General features: G+C 37.2%; 1 long non-coding RNA gene and 1 pseudogene across 1 annotated transcript in view; one reads left to right on the top strand and one right to left on the bottom strand.

The window, feature by feature from the left end:
- The window catches only part of LOC144652343 (uncharacterized), a 54,921-nt gene that overhangs the window by 8,797 nt on the left and 25,372 nt on the right, over positions 1-20,752 (bottom strand). The window lies entirely within an intron of this gene.
- LOC144648397 (sentrin-specific protease 2-like) lies at positions 16,709-17,990 on the top strand (annotated as a pseudogene).

The following is a 20,752-nucleotide window of genomic DNA, read 5'->3' as shown; positions in this document are numbered from 1 at the left end:
CTGGACCGGTTGCAGCTGCCTCATGTAGTACACACACTAAGGCTCTTGAGGAAGCAGCGAGTAAACTCAACAAAGAACTTTGAAAGGAAGCTCTCCAAGTAAAACGTTTTAAGTTAGACAATGTTGGGGTAAAGAGGATCCCAGATGGTGCAAATCTCACGGATGAACACATTGATGGAGGTATTTATTGATGCTGGTATTTCCTATTTGATGGTTTGTGGAACAATTGCGGTTGGTCTTTCCACGATGGAATGGTGGCTGTAGTATCCATAGATACTGGCAAAGTCCTGGATCACAGCAGGCGATGTTGCAAGTGAAGAGGTTAAGCAATTTTTGCCGAAAGCCGAAAAGATCGAGAAGACTTTAGTGAAGGAATTCGTCCAAGCCAGAATTATCAAAAAAGATATAGACAGTCTCTAGCAAAAGAAGTTGAAGACTTTCGAGACTTTGTATTCTGTCAGAAAGAAATCTTTTGAGAAAAGTAATAGTAGCTCTAGAACGCTCAATGTTGCAAAGTTGACTGTGTTTAATTCTTTGTTACAAGTATTCAATGCGTTATGAAAAGAGTTGGTAAAAATGTGGCATATGCTGAAGGCTGTTTAAGCTTTGGCGATTTGGAACAATCATCGCCAGTCCACACCAAAGCATCATCCATCTGTTGTACAGTCACCACCCTCAAGCCAGCATTCTCCACCATCAAGATATGGTTTGTATGCTCCTTTAAGGCAGAATCTACCTGCCACACCTTTGTCGCAAGAGAGTAGCCGAAAACGGCAGTGTCTTGAGCCACATCTCCATCAATAGAAGGTATTCTACCAAGGCAGCGTCATACTGCAACACCCCAATCTCTATATCACCATGGCATCATCACGGTCGCTTGCATCTTAGCGTGAACACGTGCCGCCGAAACATGATCTAATTGGGTATCAAACGTGGCATGTTTGGTCATCAAACGTTTGAAGTTTGGCAGACCATAATGGCAACTTTCGCGCCGAAAGTTAACGCATACCGGTTTCGAAATGGCGGAAAGATTGGATATAGAGACTTCTTCCACAAAATTGATCCTGATTTGTGTCGATATGTACTAGCAGGTTCACTTGAATCACTTCTAGTGTAAAGTTTCGCTATGACTCAGTATTTATGGTGTGCATTTTGAGTGTGAAAGTTCACGTTACGGTCTGCTAAACTTCAAATGTTTGATGACCAAACATGCCACGTTTGATACCCAATTAGATCATGTTTCGGCGGCACGTGTTCACGCTTAGATGCAAGCGACGGTATCTGGTGACACCTTGCTTCTCAGTACACAGACCACCAAAGCAGCCTCCTTCTGTCACAGCTAAACCCTAAAAAAACTCGCCAAGATAACATTTTTTCCTTGTCCTATAACCTTTTAAGTGTAGGTATCATTTCAAAACAATAAAAACCAGACAGTCGTTAAAGTGAAGGTCCCCTTTAACTGACCATTAAAGACATTATTAAAAAAGATATAATTTAATCTAAATATTTCAAACTTTAATGATGATATTAACAGTGTTTTAGGTTGAAAAGTAATGTAGATCTGATAACTTCAAAATGAAATCAAGATTTTTTTTTTGGGGGGGGGGGGATGATTAAACAAAAGATATGAAAACTGTAAAGCAACAGGCAAGAATCATTTCTGCATGTTCTGTTCAATTTAAGTGCATGAAAAACGACAACATCAGTTTCATTTACGAGAATAGTCTTAACGTTAAGAACTTCCTTGAGAGGAAATGTTTTTCAGAAAACCAGCATTGACAGCTATTTCCAAAACTCTTGCTACACTAATCGGCACCATCACTGTACCAGCCACAATCTCCACCATCCCAACCAAGGGGAAGCTACTGGATTGTCTTAGGTATCAAGGTCATAATGAATACGGGTACCATCTATTCTGACTCGAGTCAGACTCATTTAAGAGCTAGGAAAACATACCAGACCCAATAAGTAACATGGTTGGTTTATGGTGGTGTACAAAAACATGCTCTAATTTATTTGCAGTTTGGCCTGCAACAGTTGCAAACTATCTTTTAAAATCAATTTTGGTATGTCCAGGTTTGCCTTGAGGAACAAAGACAGACTGACCAGAAGTAGCTTTGCCATACAGTGATCAAGTTTTTTTCAAAAAGACATCTGAATGGCATAAATTAACAGATTAATATGGGAAATGGAGAGATCAAAGTTCCGAAAAATGTTTAAATTTAAGTCCTTGAAAGATGATGTATCGTTTACACAGACTAATCAAACTCTAAGATGCTATTGCTTTATTTTAGCAGCTGACGAGTTTATAATTTTGGTACATTTCAATTAAGACTGAAGGAGAGTTATTTGATAATACATAGACCAACAAAGCAGCCTCCTTCTGTAACAGCTCAATCCTCAAAAAATAACCCACCAAGATAACATTTTTTCTTTGTCCTATAAATTTTTGAGTGTAAAATTAAACACCAAACAGTAGAAGGGAGTGGAGGTTCCCTTTAAACTGATCTTAAAAAACTCATTAATAATTCATAAAGAAAATACAAAAGAAATTAATGTTTAATGAGTGTCTTTATATTTGATAAAGACACGGCTCAACTTTGCGTGCAATTTTCTAGGCCAAAATAACCCCAAATCTAAATATTAGTGAAAGAATGAGTTGATCTACATCAGAAGATTTTTAAGATGCCAATAAATTCGCAGTTCGTGTTTATCAAGTCTAAAACACTTGGCTGCGCCTCGTGTTTTAAACTTGATAAAACACTGCTGCTCATTAATTAAACAATACATAAATGACATTATTAAAAAAGTATCATGTAATCTAGATTTCTAATATTTTTATGATTGAACATTCATCTAGGTTGAACATTTATGTAGACCTGACAACCACAAAATAAAAAAAATACGAAAACTGTAAAGCAATGTGCAAGAATCAGTTCTACATGTACTATTCCATTTAAGTACACGCAAAACAACAACATCAGTTTCATTTAGGAGAATAGTCTAAACATCAAGAATTTCCTTGAGGGGCGATTATTTTTTTCAGAAAAACCAACATTGACAGCTATTCCCAAAGTTCTTCCTACAGAAATTGGCACCATCACTGTACCAGCCACAATCTCCAGCATCCCAACCAAGGGGAAGCTTCTGGATTGTCTTACATATCATGGTCATCACGAATAAGGATACCATCTATTCTGGCTTGAGTCAGAAGAATACTACTACTCATTAAAGAGCTAGGACAACATACCAGACCCAGTAAGTAACATGGTTGGTTTATGGTGGTGTACAGACAACAACATGCCCTAAATGCATGCCTCCCCCATCAACAAGCGCATGCCAGGAATTTATTTAACACCCTTTGCACCCAGTTTGCCTTGCAACATTTGCAAATTATCTTTTACAATCTATTGGTATGTCCAGGTCGGCCTTGAGGAACAAAGACAGACTGGCCAGAAGGAGCTTTCCCATGCAGTGACAAACAAAATGAATTTTTTTTCAAAACGACATCTGAAATGCATAAGTAGACAGGTTCATATGGAGACTGTTGACATCAAAGTTCCTTAAAATATTTTAATTTACGTGCTTGTAATATAATTTAAATATATGTGTATAATTCTGTTATTCACCCTATGCTTACTTTAATATTGTTCGTCCAGTTGTCAAACAACAAACTGAAGGTGGGTAAACATTTACCGTGACTGCCTCTCATGAATGAAACAGCTTACCTTTATCTATGCAGAAATGACCCACGATAGAATCTTTTAGGAACTCTCTTTGGAAGAGAATTTTTAAAGAACAGCAGCTTTTAAATCGTTTTATTCTGTAATTTAGTTACGCTTTTTACCCTTTTTAATATTTTATCTTGTACTTCTTTTATTTTTATTCATTATATTGTCTCATAGTTTATCCATAGTTTTAATATTTGTATTCTAGTGTATGTTATTCTAGTGTATGCTACCCTCGTTAAACAACCACTTTACGTACTTACCTACCCCGAGGAAGACTAATTAAAATGGTTGAAATATAGGTGTTCTTGCAAAATTGTGTCAAACTTCATTTGTAGATGCTGTTTAACTGAAGAGTGAGTCACCTTTATGTTTCAAGAAAAAATACGCTAAAAATTAAAGGTAAATACCATTTTTGTTACAGGGAGGTCACACATGAGTGGTAATACTTGTTCAAGAGGGGAGTGAATCGTCTTGCAAATCTAAACATTTTGCCAGAAATCGCTACACCAGACAAGTGAATTATTAGGGAAACACAAGAAAATTATGTGACATAACTCTATAAAGATAGTGAGATACAGCAAAAGTTATGTTATCTTGTTTCCTTTTTTCTTTCACAAACATACAAAATGGAGAAAATCCTTAAAAAAATCGTCTGCAATAAGCAGCTTATGAAAGCTTAATTGAAATCATTATTATAAACTATATTTTTGGGTATGTAATGTGTTTACAAAAAATTCAGACTAATGCTCCAAACTTTTGAGAACACTTATTAAATTTTAATGTATACCAGTGCTCAAACAAGGTTTCTTTAGACTTGTCACCGCACAGTCCTCAATTTTTATTAGACACATTGGCAGAAAGATAGCACAAGTAAACTAAAAATGCTTTTTTACCCAACCCTGGAAAAAATTCATTCTCTATCTCTACTGCCCTGTTATTAGTTTTTGTTTATTTTCTACAACGCATGCTAGGGAATAGAGGGTTCTTTATAAATTGTGTTAATTCAAATAGCCAAAAAGAAGATTTTTGTGTTCATACATGCCTTTTATTCTTGTTACTTCATTTAAGGTTTATTGCAACTAGCTCTAAATTATTCTTACTATTAACATTTTTAAGCTGGTTGACAGGAACTTAACTCAGTGTCAAATTTGCTCCATAATGTCATTAATTTATAATTTTTCTGGTTATATTTTTGGTTGAGAAGTATACAAAATGGCTGCACGAGGCGCAGGAGGAGCTGGTATGTTTTTCTGGCTTTATTACAACACTGAACAGTTGCCAAGTAGTAATTACAATCCATTTTGTGAGTTATAAAATGTTTATAAATGACACATGCAGTTCATGTTCTGTTTGCACATCCTGTAATGAAATTCTGTGATAAAAAGCTACATGCCTTTCATATGTAAAAATAACACTGCTGTGATGATTGGTGTGTGTAACATTGCAATGTGATTACAAACACTTCTGCTAGTAATGAAACTTGATCAATCTTACTGGAATAAACACGATGTTGTTTTTCTTTTTGTCAATTATAGCAGGTGGTGACGACCTCAGCCAGGTGTGAAGAGGTAAGATAATAATTACAGTCGAAGCTCTCTTAACGGACACTCTCGTAAGCGGAGAGCCCTACTTACGGCCGCCTTGTTGCAAACCCTGTTTTAATTCCCATACAAACTCTGTATTTTTACATTCTCATAAGCGGACATTCCCGTAAGCGGCCGCGGACACTTTTAGAGGTTACGATTTAGACTTTTTCTTTGTTTTAAAGCTCCCGTAAGCGGACAACCCCCCAAAAATCCTATTTACAACCTCTTTATCTTATTTTTATCAATGAACTTCACATCACCGTTCGTCACAATGATTTTACAGTAATTACAGTACCATATTTCAGTGCTTGTTTCTTCGTCATCCACGTCCGTTCGGTTATTGTTAGCTTGGCAAGCTCCCTTAAGCGGCCATTTATCTCTTACACCTCTAGTGGGGTTCTCGTAAGCGGCCAGCTCCAGTTACGGACACTTTTTTCGCGTCCCGAGGGTGTCCGCTTACGAGAGGTTCGACTGTACTGTTTCAAATTTTAAACATGAGATAATATTCTTGTAATAATTTGTAGAAGTTATTTACATTAATTTTCAGCCGGTATTTAATATACACAAGTAAATAGACTTATAAGTGATGAGGTAGCGGGAAGGGGCAGTGAGTTCATAGTCCAAATCATCATTATCAACAACATCTGCCTTTTCTTACCAGTCTGCATTTTTGCAAGTGCCCATGTTGATATCTGATTACTAATGTTTGCCTATTAAAACACCACTTTCTTCAAGATGAAAAGTTGAATGACTTGGTGGGTAGAATATGTGGCAAGTATGTGTCCATTACCAACAAAACCAGAATTTGTTTCGTTTGAATTGAATGAGCTAATGCTTACAAACCTCAAAAACCCTGCAGTGACCATTTTAACCTTCCAGCCAGTACGTGTGATGTCCTAGTCTCCAACAAAGGCTCGTCCAGCACAAATATCAGCCAGTTTAACCACATCGAAAAATACAAAGTAAGGAATTTGGCCAATTTCTTTTTTGGTACTGTTTTCTGTCATTAAGTCACTATATTATTTCCTTTGCTTGACGTACGTTTGCGGTTTTCCCGTACATTTTCACCCAAAATGCAGCTTCACAAAACACCAGAAGCACTCGTGCATGAAATAATCAATGCCGTCCTCCCAACTTTACTGCTTGAACAAACTCCAGTAGCCATTACACCTTTATTGAAAACCCTTTCTGACAGTGTCCCAGATTCTTCACATGAAACGGCATATCTTGAAATGGCAGCTGAGGATTTATTCACTGGTCTACCTGACCTGTTGTCTTACTTCCACCACAACGAATTAACCAACAAATTCAGGTATCCTTTTTTGAAAGATCTGAAGTTGTACTTTGAACAAGTTTACAAGGATGCATTTCTTTTGGTGGAGCCACGCATTGATATCTATGCTAGGTTCAAGACATTGGCAAGTGCTCAGCACAGTGTTGTAGAAAAAGGGGTTGAAGATCTGTTCCTCTACTGACTAACCACTTTTTAAGGTGTCACTGAGGTCCTCAATTCCTTTATCTAGTGGGAGTGTTCAACCCCCCAATATCTAGTGTTTACTCCACTATGGCATCATTCTCTGGACACACCTCCCTCCTCAGTACATAGACCACCAAAGCAGCCTTCACCTGCCACAGCTCAAACCTAAAAACATAGCCCACCCACGTAACACTACTTCCTTGTCCTTTAAATTTTTGAGTGTATTATTTCAAAAGATTAAACACCAGACAGCCGTAGGAGTGGAGGTTCCCTTGAAACTGATCATGAATGAGATTATCAAAAAATATAATGTAATCTAGATATTTAATAATTTTATGATAGAATTAGCAGCGTTTTAGGTTGTAGACCACAAAATAAAGTGGGGAAGATATGACAACTGTAAAGCAACGGGAAAGAATCATTTCTGCATGTTCTGTTCAATTTAAGTGCATGCAAAACGACAACATCATCTTTTTTATTCATGACAATAGTCTTAAGGTCAAGAACTTCCTTGAGGGGGATTTTTTTTTTTTTTCAGAAAACCAACATTGACAGCTATTCCCATAGTTCTTCCTTCACTAATCGGCATCATCACTGTACCAGCCACAACCTCCAGCATCCCAACCAAGGGGAAGCTCCTGGATTGTCTTACATATCAAAGTTTTCACGAATAAGGATACCATCTCTTCTGGCTCGAGTCAGAAGAATACTATCACTCTTTAAAGAGCTAGGACAAAATACCAGACCCAATAAGTAACATGGTTGGTTTATGGCGGCGTACAGACAACAACATGCCCTAACTGCATTTCTCCCCATCAACAAGCCCATGCCAGGAATTTATTTGCAGTTTGGCCTGCAACATGTGCAAATCTTTTACCAACAAAATTAAATCGAAAATAATTTTTTGGGGAAAAATGATATAAACAGAAAATACGAAAACTGTAAAGCAACGTGCAAGAATCAGTTCTACATGTACTATTCCATTTAAGTACACGCAAAATGACAACATCAGTTTCATTTATGAGAATAGTCTAAACGTCAGGAATTTCCTTGAGGGGGGATTTTTTTTTCCAGAAAACCAACACTGACAGCTATTCCCAAAGTTCTTCCTACACAAATCGGCACCATCACTGTACCAGCCACAATCTCTACAATCCCAACCAAGGAGAAGCTCCTGGATTGTCTTAGGTATCCCGGTCATCATGAATACGGATATCATCTATTCTGGCTCGAGTCAGACTCATTTAAGAGCTAGGACAACATACTAGACCCAATAAGTAAAATCGTTCGATTATGAAAGGCACGTTCCATTCGAGAGGGGTCTAGTCTTTGTTGGAGAGCTTGATCTTGTGGCTTTGCTCAGCTTCGCTTGAACAAAAGTACACAAGCTATACGAATGGACTCACATCATTTGTGAAGAGTGGAATTATTCATGGTTTTTGCTTTGGGAACCATCATAGGTAAGCTAACTGTTAAAATACGTAAATGTTTGTTATCGGGTATGGTCGGAAGTGCTTGTAAAAGTCACCTGACAAACGATGTGCACTTAACCTTGCTGAACTCAGCGATTTGCCATTTTGTTTAGTGTAGCTGTACATGATTTGTCTCATTTCAGGTGCAATAGTTTATTTTTTTGGTCAACATGTATGGAACCAAATGAACACTGCATTTATCCAAGTAAAACTTCAACACCTTGGAAGCCTTTCTGTTTATTGTCTGCAGAACGAGTCAGTCATATGGTAAACTTCATGGAATAAAACTGAGAATTACATGTACCGTCTGAAAAAAAAGAAAGGCATCAAGTACAAGTGTTCTACATGTCACCACCTAATAATTGCTACCACATGTAGAGTAGTCAGTCATAATAACTAAACAACTGAAATGAACTTATTCTTTGAAGTGAAATGTCAGTCAAGGTCACACTGTTATACAGTCTTAGGTCCAAGTGGCTGTTAAATAATTTTTGTTGCTAAGTACTGTTATCATGTGTCCTGCTTCTGACAAAAATGTCATTGGTAAATTATTACAAATTGTATTATACATGCTGGCTTGATTATTTTTATTTGCATGTGCGACATATACATTATTCCAATGTTCATTCCAGTGTTCATCACAATGTCAATGTCAATTTTTGTCCCTTTCACTCACCCAGACAACATGACACCAATCTATTCAATTTTGTAAATTATTATTTGTACAGTATTTTAACAGAGTTAAATAAATATTTTGTTGCATCTATTAGGGTAAAACTTGTTCATTTTATACTCTGTAATGCTCTTTTCTTGTCCTCAGAGGCGACAATTTTATTTGTCAGCACCAAGAATAATTTGGTTATGGGCTCTGTAGACAAGATTGCGAAAAAGCTACAAGAACACTAATTAATTATGTGCACGCCTAATAATTAACAAAAAATTATGTTCCAGGTAATGGGCTTATGTCAACACAGAGCCTCTTAATGTTGAGGCCACTGAGAACAGATTTTCCATTTATTCGCTTGTCACTGGGTCATTGTCAGTACGGTTGAACCTCTTTAAAGGAGCATTTTGTCAATTTTGATTATTCCTGTTTCCATAAAATATCAGAAACATACCTTTTGTTCATGTGTTCCCAATTATATTATGGCCATGTTCTCTTGTTATCTGAAACTCCCGGGAGGTCTTGAAGAACTTGTGGACTTCCCCCCCCCAGGAAGTGCTCGTTAAAGATGTTCAACTATACTGACAATGACCCAGTGGCAAGTGAATAAATGAAAACTCTGTTCTCAGTGGCCTCAACATTCACCCTTTCATGATTAATTTTCCGAGATCAGTGGCTCATAGCCACTTTGAATAGTTATTGGTAGATATGATGTTTTCCGTGAAACAGAAAACTTGGTTGTTGTCACAGCAGGCGATGTTGCAAGTGGAAAGATTAAGCAAGATTTGCCGAAAGCCGAAAAGATCAAGAAGACTTTAGTGAAGGAATTTGTCCAAGCCAGAATTAACAAAAAAGATATAGAGAGGCTCCAGCAAAAGAAGTTGAAGACCTCCGAGACTTTGTATTCTGTGTCAGTCTCACTGGATAAAAGCAAGACTGTTGCCATTACGGCAGAAAAGGATCTTTTGAGAAGAGTAATAGTAGCTCTAGAACGCTCAATGTTGCAAAGTTGACTGTGTTTAATTGTTTGTTACAAGTATTCAATGCCTTATGAAAAGAGTTGGTAAAAACGTGGCATATGCTGAGGGCTGTTTGAGCTTTGGTGATTTGGAACAATCATCTCAGCGGTCACCAGCCTCAAGCCAGCATTCTCCACCATCAAGATATGTTTTGTACGCTCCTTTAGGGCAGCATCTACCTTCCACACCTTTGTCGCAAGAGAGTAGCTGAAAAAGGCAGTGTCTTGAGTCACATCTCCATCTTTAGAAGGTATTCTACCAAGGCAGCGTCATCCTGCAATCCTCCAATCTCTAGTGTCACCATGGCATCATTATCTGGTCACACCTTCCTTCTCGGTACACAGACCACCAAAGCAGATTTAGCTCTGGCAGATTGTATCTACCACAGCTAAATCCTCAAACAAACCCACCAAGATAACATTTTTTCTTTGTTCTGTAATCTTTTGAGTGTAGGTATCATTTCAAAAAAATAAACACCAGACAGTCATAAAAGTGGAGGTACCCTTTAAACTGATCATTAATGAGATTATTAAAAAATATAATTAATCTAAATATTTCAAACTTTAATGATGATATTAACAGTGTTTTGGGTTGAACATTTATGTAGACCTGATAACCAGAAAATAAAATCAATATTTTTTGGGGGAAAATGAAATAATCAGAAGATATGAAAACTGTAAAAGAACAGGCAATAATCATTTCTACATGTAATATTCCATTTATGTACATGCAAAACGACATCAGTTTCATTTCTAAGAATAGTCTAACTTGAGGGTTTTTTTCTTTCAGAAAACCAACATTGACAGCTATTCCCAAAGTTCTTCCTACACAAACCGGCACCATCACTGTACCAGCCACAATCTCCGCCATCCCAACCAAGGGGAAGCTTCTGGATTGGCTTCCATATCAAGGTCTTCATGAATAAGGATACCATCTCTTCTTGCTTGAGTCAGAAGAATATTTCCACTCTTTAAAGAGCTAGCACAACATACCAAACCCAACAAGTAATATGGTTGGTTTATGGTGGTGTACAAAAACATGCTCCAACTGCACACTTCCCCATCAACAAGCCCATGCCAGGAATTTATTTGCAGTTTGGCCTGCAACAGTCTTTTACAGTTGCCTCGAGGAACAAAGACAGACTGACCAGAAGTAGCTTTTCCATGCAGTGATAAAGTTATTTTTGAAAAGGACATCTGAATTGCATAAGTAGACAGGTTAATATGGGGAATGGAGAGATCAAAGTGCCGAAAAATATTTAAATTTAAGTCCTTGTAATATGATATATCGTTTACACAAACTAATCAAACTCTAAGATGCTATTGTTTTAATTTAGCAGTTGACAAGTTTATAATTTTGGTTACATTCCAATAAAGGCTGAAGAAGAGTTTTTCTGATAATACAGACCAACAAAGAAGCCTCCTTCTGCCACAGCTCAATCCTCAAAAAATAACCCACCAAGATAACATTTGCTCCTTGTCCTATAAATTTGTGAGTATAGGTATTATTCCAAAAAATTAAACACTAAACAGTCGTAGGGAGTGGAGGTTCCCTTTAAACTGATCATTAATGAGATTATTAAAAAAGTATAATGTAATCTAGATATCTATATCAAATATACACAAGCAAATAGACTAATAAGTGATGAGGGAGGGGGAAGGGGTAGTGAGTTCATAGTCCAATTTATTGTTGAAGTGTCTTGACCAAGAACACAATGCACTGTGCCCACGTTAGGGCATGATCAATTTATGTGTGCCACAACAGTTTATTTGCCCTATGTATAACATCATTCATAACACAAAGGGGATCCCACACAGACCCCAAATTTGGAGAGGCCCCCGTTTTTCTCATGTTATTGATGATGGTGATGATGACGATGTGAATCATCATTATCAACAACATCTACCTTTTCTTGGTAGTCTGCAGTTTTGCAAGTGCCCATGTTGATATCTGATGATTAATTTTTAATGTGGCAAGTATGTGTCCATTACCAACAAAACCAGAATTTGTTTCGTTTGAATTCAATGAGCTAATGCTTACAAACCTCAAAAATACCTGCAGTGACCATTTTAACCTTCCAGCCAGTACGTGTGATGTCCTAGTCTCCAACAAAGGCTTGTCCAGCACAAACATCAACCAGACACCACATCGTAAAGACAAGGTAAGGAATTTGGCCAATTTCTTATTTGGTACTCTTTTCTTTCATTAAGTCACTATATTATTTCCTTTGCTTGACGTACTATTGCAGTTTTCCCGTATTTTTCACCCAAAATGCAAACACCAGAAGCACTCGTGCACGAAATAGTCAATGTTTGTCCTCCCTTTTTTACTGCATGAACAAACTCCATTAGCCATTACACCTTTACTGAAAACCCCTTCTGACAGTGTCCAAGATTCTTCACATGAAACGGCATATCTTGGAATGGCAGCTGAGGATTTCTTCCCCGGACAGGTAAGTTCTTACTCCACCATGCTTCCACCACGTGACCCTTTCTATTTGGTTGAGATGGAAGAATTTCCCTTTTCTACCCGGCCTGTTGTCTTGCTTCCACCACAGAGAATTAACCAACGAATTCAGGTATACTTTTTTGAAAGATCTGAAGTTGTACTTTAAACAACTTTTTAACGATGTATTTCTTTTGGTGGAGCCACGCATTGATATCTATGCTAGGTGCAAGACATTGGCAAGTGGTCAGCACAGTGTTGTAGAAAAAAAGTGGTTGAAGATCTGATTCTCTATTGTCTTACCACTAGTCAAGGTGTCATCAAGTTCCCCAGTTCCTTTATCTAGTGGGAGAGGTGAATATTAAAATATTGAAAAAGTTGTTAAGTCAAAAGTGACCTTTAGTAGTTTTAAATGTTACATAGTGTGAACAATTTATGACTGATTCAAGTTTTTACATGTAATGTTTGGAAAATTGTAACATTGAGTAATATTAATGCACATTGTACACTTCAAGGGGAGAGGATGTCATGGGACAGAGCATACTTTGCCTTCAACATTATAATTATTATTAGAATTAGTGAAAAAATATATTAAATATTGATAGTGATCGCTTTCTCTTCACAGAAAATCAACTTAGATGTTGTTCGAAAAGGATTTGTTTTTAATTGTTATAATTATAATTATTATTATTATTATCATTGTGATTATTATTATTACAAAAAAAGGAGAAAAACTGTGTTATGAGGCCGCAGACTTACTTAATGAGAGACCAATTGGACAACATCCAACTTCCCCAGATGATACGTACGATCTTCTCCTAGGACGATCCACATCCAAAATACCTAATGGACCGTTTACATATTCAACCGATCCACGACGCCGATTTGAATTCATTCAAATGGTTACTGACAACTTTTGGAAGAAATGGACAAGAGATTACTTTCCAAGCCTGTTAATACAACAAAAATGGCATACTGCACATAAGATTTTAAAAGAAGGAGACGTCGTTCTTATCCAGGATTCTAATCTAATCAGAAGCCAATTGAAACTGGGAAAGGTATCAAAGACATTCGAAGGGCAAGACGGCAAAGGGCGCAAAGTTCAAGTACAGTATAAAAACCCAAAACCTGGATAACCGGTATTGAAATATAACGGAAGAAGCTATGTCACGATCAAGAGACCAGTTAACAAATGGGTCATTCTCTTACCCAATGATGAAGAAAGACTTTCTGAATAATGACTTGAGAAACACTCTATTACTGTAAATGTAAATACTAGTTAACTCGCGTTTGGCAGGGGGGAGTGTATCGTCATTGATTATAATTACCTAATACACGCACATAGGAGTGACAAATGGTTATTTCTAATTATTGTATACTGATCAACACGAAACAACTGTGATAGACAGAAACTGAAGGCCATCGGCTAAACATTCTTTGTGTTTCTTTTGAGGATCTGAAGACTAAAATAGTAAAAAGATAAGAATAGATGCGAACTAAAGACCACAAACTAAGATAAAACTACAGAAAAATACAAATACAGCTAATGAAATAAAGTGAAACGATAGCTTATTATGTTGATATTGGTACACACCGATACATAGTGTGGCATGTAGTTATGCATAATGCCACTCTCTTTGGCTACAAATGTAACTGTTGTTTCACATGAAGATTATGGTTTTCCACGATGAGTAAGAATCAAGTTCCTAAAATATTTAAATTTAAGTCCTTGTATTATATAATACATCGTTTACACAAACTAATTAAACTCTAAGATGCTGTTTTAATTTTGTAGGTGACAAGTTTATAATTTTAAAAGGCTGCAACGACAACATCAGTTTCATTTTTGAGAATAGTCTAACTTGAGGGGGGATATTTTTTTTAGAAAACCAACATTGACAGCTATTTCCAAAGTTCTTCCTACAATAATCGGTACAATTACTGTACCAGCCACAATATCCACCATCCCAACCAAGGGGAAGCTTCTGGATTGTCTTGCATATCAAGGTCTTCATGAATAAGGATACTATCTATTTTGGCTCGAGTCAGAAAATTACTACCACTCATTAAACAGCTAGGACAATAATATATAGATTTAGGCAAACCTAAAAGCGGAGCTCCTTCAAATAAGGGCTGTTTCACGAAATAATTTTTAATGGATTACTATTTAATTAAGGTGTATCGATAAAACATAGTCAGTACAGTCCTGAAAATATGACCCCATCGTATCCAGCAAGCTAGGAAGTGCTTACCCCCTCCCGAGATTTAACGACACTCATTCCTTTTCTTTCCGGAAAGGGCGATTTGTTGGGAATTCGTGTACAGGCCCTTTCTTTGTGAAATAAGGGGCCGGAACGGAATGCCTGGAACATCAACAAACCCACAAGATTAGATGCGCAAAATCAATCACCATTTTATCCGATTCGAACGTTGTCGCCAGGCTGAATGCAGATTGATCAGAAGAGATGTCCATGTGGTAAAGTATTGTTTAAAAGCTTTAACTTAGCTTACATGTGTGTCACAACATGGTAAGGAGTAGGTGCATGTAATATACGTACGCGCTTCTTGTAGTCAATTATATCTAGTAGAGCTTTGTTATCATAACATTTGAAAACTGCATGAATTACGCTATAGGAATCGGGATGTCTTGCCTTTAATACAGGTCAATTCGCCTTCACAAATTAAGTTGATCGCCTGCAAGATCAAAGTAGCAATTACAAAATGCAGGGCCATTTTTGAAGCGATATAATTCGGTGGCTCGGCGGCTCCACGGCTTGGAGTCGCATTACGTGTTTAAAGAACGAATAAGGTATATAATTCGGTGGCTCGGCGGCACGACGGCTCGGTAGTTCGCCTACCTTGAAGTCAAAACACAAAGTACATTGTTCGTTATAAAAGCTTGAAAGCCCCAAAATGCTAAACACAGCGTAATATAATCCTCATTCTAAAAGCATGATAGTGCAGACGAATCGACTCGTAGATGAATCAACGACCGACAACCATACAAAGCGTTGCGCATGAGGCACTGCAATTTATGCGGGAAAACTGCCTGGCACTCCGCGTAGAGTGGTGAAAATTTCCCTGCCTGTTGTTTGTGTTGGAGACGCCACAGGAGAATGTAAGTAAATACTTTTATTTTAATTTATTTAAGCTTTAATATCTGGTTCAAGCAAAATACACTAAACATTTATGGTAAATATCATTTTTATGGGGGGAGGTCACACATGAGAGGTAATACTTCTTCAAGAGTGGAGTAAATCATCTTGCAAATCTAAACATTTTGCCGGTAATCGGTACACAAGACAAGTGAATTATTGGGGAAACACAAGAAAATTATGCGGTAGAACTCTAAAAAGATAGTGCGATAAATGTTATCTTCTTTCCTTTGTTCTTAAACAATCATGCAAAATGGAGAAAATCCTAGAAAAAATGGTCTGCAATAAGCAGCTTAATTATCCAATAAACTAAGGGTAATGTGTTTACAAAAAACTCAGACTAATGCTCCAAACTTTTGAGAACACTTATTTTAACATATACCTGTGCTCAAACAGAATTTTTTTTTTTAGACTTGCCACGGCACAGTCGTCAATTGTAATTAGACACATGGGCAGTGTTTATTTATTTATTTATTTTTATTTTTTTTTTAATTCATTCACAAAAACAATCACTTATTACACGAAAAGAAACTACGTAAAAAATACACATAACAACATACAAGAAAGAAAAAAAAAAAAAAAAGGGCGACTCCTCTGCCAAAGCCGCCTAAACATGGGCAGTGTTATGCAAATAGCTAAAAAGAAGATTTTTATGCTCATACATGGCTATTTTTTTTATTCTTGTTACTACATTTAAGGTTTATTGCAACTAACTCTGAATTATGGTAACTGTTAACATTTTTTAGCTGGTTAACAGGAACTTAACTCAGCGTCAAATTTGCTCCATAATGTCATTAATTTATAATTTTTCTGGTTATATTTTTGGTTGAGAAGTATTCAAAATGGCTGCACGGGGCGCAGGAGGAAGTGGTATGTTTTTCTTGCTTTATTGAAACACTGCATTGTTTTTTTTTTAATTTAGATATAAACTGTCCACGCTATCCTACCAAAAACCCCCTCTGTTTTAATTCATGGCACTTTACTTGAAACATACAAACGTTAAAAACAATTTCTTTTGTTCTAGGAAATAGCGGCTTACCTCAAGTGGGTAAGTATTTTTTAATTTAAATAAACTGCCCACTCCATCTTGCCAAAAAACATGCTGTTTTCAATAGTTCAGCACTCTGATTAATTGTGAAACATGCAAATGGCAAAATTAATGACAATTTCTTTTGCTCCAGGAAACGCTTTCAGACCTCGAGCTGTTGGTGAGTATTTTTTAATTTAGCTAAATTGTGCAGTCTATCTTGCCAAAAAAGCTGCTGTTTTCAATCATGACACTCTGATTGTGAATCAACATGCAAATGGCAAAAGATCCTTCGTTGAAGCAGCAACCTCTGAAAGACAGCTAAGCATAGATCATCTAACATTTGGAGCCCACGTCTTGAATATCAGAACGAAAGAACGAAAGTCTGCAGAAAGTGAAGATGTCCTCATTCTTCCTGTGTCAACTCTGTTGTCATATCAAACCAGCTTTGGAGGTCCACAGTTGCTTTACAGCATGCCTCGAGAAGGAGCAAGAAGTAAATGATGAGGTCCTTGATTTTTATTTGCTCCATGCTGCCGAAAATCAGCTATTAAAGATATTATATATATATATAATTCCTGTTTTTATAAGAAATTATCGCAATTCAACCCACAGGCGATAATGAAATGGACAAAAAAACCAGACATTTTCTCCAAGAAATATCTAGTAATTCCTGTATGCGATGGTCGCAATTGGATTTTAGTGATAGTCAAGACTGTTCCAAACATTTCGTTGATGATACTCGATTCTCTGCACAAGCAAAAAAAACTGTTGAACGTAGGATAGCAAGATTCGTCAGAGATGTGTGGTCAGCTAGAACACCACAAGGTGGAAACAAGACCTTGGAAGTAGAACATATCAGGTATCCTACAGTCCCACAACAACCAAATGAAAAAGACTGTGGTTTGTACGTTATGAAATGTTTTGAACATTTCCTTGACTTTGTTAACAGAGACTTGCAGTGGTCTTCATGGAATCCAACATTCTCTCCCTCCACGCGAAAATTAAACATACTGTTATGGATGAAATATCCACTAAGTGAAACAAAAAGCAATGATCCTCGTTTACTACGATATGGAACTTGCATGAGCAATTTTTATTAATGGTTATTCGCATATTATGAAGGCAGTTTTACTAATCTGAAATATCGCATCAAGAGAATCCAACTGTCTACATCGACACCAATTGAAACAATGTACTTGAATCTGATAGTATTCATTCAACTACCAATCTTCTGATCAAGAGAAGATAACTCAGGTCGAGAGAACATGCACGCCTCAAGACCCCGTAAGAAAAATTAAACTTCGCTTCTCTCCTTACAGCACGCTTACTAGGCTGTTGCACTTTCATATTTTGTTAAGACATATCTTTCAACTCGATGTTAGGGGCGTAGCTAGCCTTTAAGCAATTAAGCCCGGGGGCCTTCATTTTATCTGCTGGGCTCCACTGTACCAGACAGTACTTGTACTTGAAACATATCACTCTACAGATAGCCCATGCTCACGTTTCGAGCGGTCGAGCAGGGACCGCGCAGAGGGAGGGGCTAGGGGGGCTTTAGCCCCCCCACTTTTGTGCAAAAATAAGTAAATAAATAAAACTGAAAAAAAACGAGGCAAAAAAAATTGTTAGTTCAGCCGCAAGGGACAAACGTTACTGGCAAAGTAGATGTACAGATAAGTTAACGACATTTTATCCTAACCTAAGGCGATTTCCAAACGAATTATTCAGTTGATTGTCGAGTCCAGTTGATAGAGGTACGATAATGACAGTCCCGACCTTGATCTATTAACAATGAGCATGAAATCATTGCCCCTCTTATTGTGTGTCTAGGTTTTATCTTAAACAGCGAGAAGTCGGGCTTTTATTGTAATGTTACACGGATTGGTGAGCAATGATGGTCACATCGCAACTTTTGTTGAGCAGCGCTTCTTTATGTAAATAAAATTTAGTTTGCAATTTATAAATGCATTTCTCGTCATTTTAGAGGAATTAAAATAAAAATTTTCAAGTGTATACCCCCCCTAATTTCGCTCACATGTCCGTCTTTAGCCCCCCCCCCACACAAAAACTTGCTGCGCGGGCCCTGTCGAGTGACCGTTGGAGTTCATGGATTATAAGGATCGATATGAAGTAATATAAGCATTGTCATAACTGGTAAAAAATTGGCTGTATTTTAGCTTAAAATTCAGCAGTTCTATAAAATAAATTTACTTTTGCCATTGTTTGTGTTCTGTTGACTATCTTGAATCCTCCAGTGGTGTTTTAGGCGATATTTGTACACCAGTTACTTTCCTTCCTAAGACGCCTCTGCTTTTGTATATCCCAAGTTTTCTGTGGAACACTTAGTTTTTTCTAGCAGCGCATTACCGTATATGTTCCTATTTTTTCCGCCTATTAATTTCGGATCCCAAAAAAATGTTTAGGTCACAAAACCGCCAATTTTTTCAAGTTTGCCAGTCGCAATCCGTCTTAATCTTGTCCATCTTCAACCATCCTTGTTCCTGTTTGGTTTATTGTTGCCTCTATGGTGTTTTTCTACCTTAGCAAATTGTTATTTTAAGGCTTTCTTCAGTTTGAAGGTGATTTTTGCACTTTCGCAAAAATGACTTAAAATATCGTGACAGCTCCTTTAATTTAAAAATTTGGGAATTTAGCCTTCGAAAATATGATAACCATGGCAACACCAAGTCACGTGACAAACATTGCTAATTTATGCGAGAGTTGGTGATTATTTTCTTGAATTTATTTTCTCGAATGTATCACAGAAAATCAATCGCAGAAAACTCGGGTTAAATGAACTCAACGTTCAAACATAAACAAATTGACAAATTCACGCAAAATTAATCAACGACCCGTGAATCCCTTTTTTTTGAATAGTCCTTTTCACAGATAACTTTTCTCATTTGCATTACAATGTAATCCAACGTGGCGTCATTTGACTACAATAACCAGAATCCTCCAGTTTCTCTTTTTCTCATGCTAATTAGCGCCATTGTTATTTTAACCCCACTGGGATTTTCAAAATTTAAATAATAAAGGACAAAAGAAATGAATTCTGGTAGTTCTAGTCAAATGACGACATCGTGCAAATCGCCTATTTTGGGCAGAAAATGCCAAATTGCACGAAATTGCCTCGCTTCTATGCTTGGTGTGATGCAAATAGCCCAATTTCGATATATTAAAATTCAGCCTTAAACAATAGACCTCAGGACGAGGCTCCGGGGACCAAACTATAGAGTTTGTGGGGTTTATTCCCCGGAGCCTCGTAGTGATGTCTATTGTTTTAGGCTGAATTTTAAAATATCGAAATTGGGCTATTACAAAATGGTTATTGCCTGCTGTTGATCAATTTCACATTTGTCATTACAGATTGTCAGTTAGTTTTTAGTGTTTCATGCTTATAATGTTTGTACACTGATGCTCACCGAAATTTCGAAATTTTTAGCAGCTTTTAGAACAATTACGACACAGGAAAATTTTAGCGGACAAAAAAAAAACATCCGAAAATTATGGGACATTGTAAAACGTGAAAATTGTAAAAATTCTAGGGCAGCTTGTTGGTTTTCCGAAAAACCTTGAAAAGTTTGGGGGATCCTTCTGCGAAAAATCCGAAATTGTTAGGCAACCTTCCATCCGAACAGATATTTTAACGAAATATTCCGTTGGGTGCCCCTGACTTGCTACCAATCCTACACAAATGCAAAGCAAATAGAAGTTATCGAGAAAAATCAAGAAGGCAAGCTGGAATCTTGTTATGATAATGCCTTTCAGGCCCTCAGATCTGAGATGGAGCCTAAGTTGTTTGAGCGTTTAGAAGTTCTTCGCATGTCTGACTTGTGACAAAGATACATGGAACTTCTTTCTCTACAGGGCATTCAAAACCCCTTGTATCGTTCTGAAAAGCTGAAGGTCAGGATGCAGAAGTCTTATCTTGGCAGAATAAGCTTCTGGCACCCTAGATATCGATCAGAGGCTGAAATTGTCTATTGTGATGAGGTATCTAAGAGTCAGATCGTTGAATGTGGTCTTAACCGTAGCAGTGAAAGTGAAATATTTGTCACAGAGCCAGGGGAAGTACCCTCTAAAAACCATGTGTATCAAGTTGCCAAGTCAGTGCGCGCCGCCCTACTAAGCCAGGAACCAAACATGCTTTGGCCGCCGTTTTCATAGTAAAAG

The sequence above is a fragment of the Oculina patagonica genome, chromosome 4 (genome assembly GCF_052425735.1).
Source record: "Oculina patagonica isolate OP01 chromosome 4, crgOcupat, whole genome shotgun sequence".
In the NCBI taxonomy this organism is placed as follows: Eukaryota; Metazoa; Cnidaria; class Anthozoa; order Scleractinia; family Oculinidae; genus Oculina; species Oculina patagonica.
This window is presented reverse-complemented; position numbering and strand designations above follow the sequence as displayed.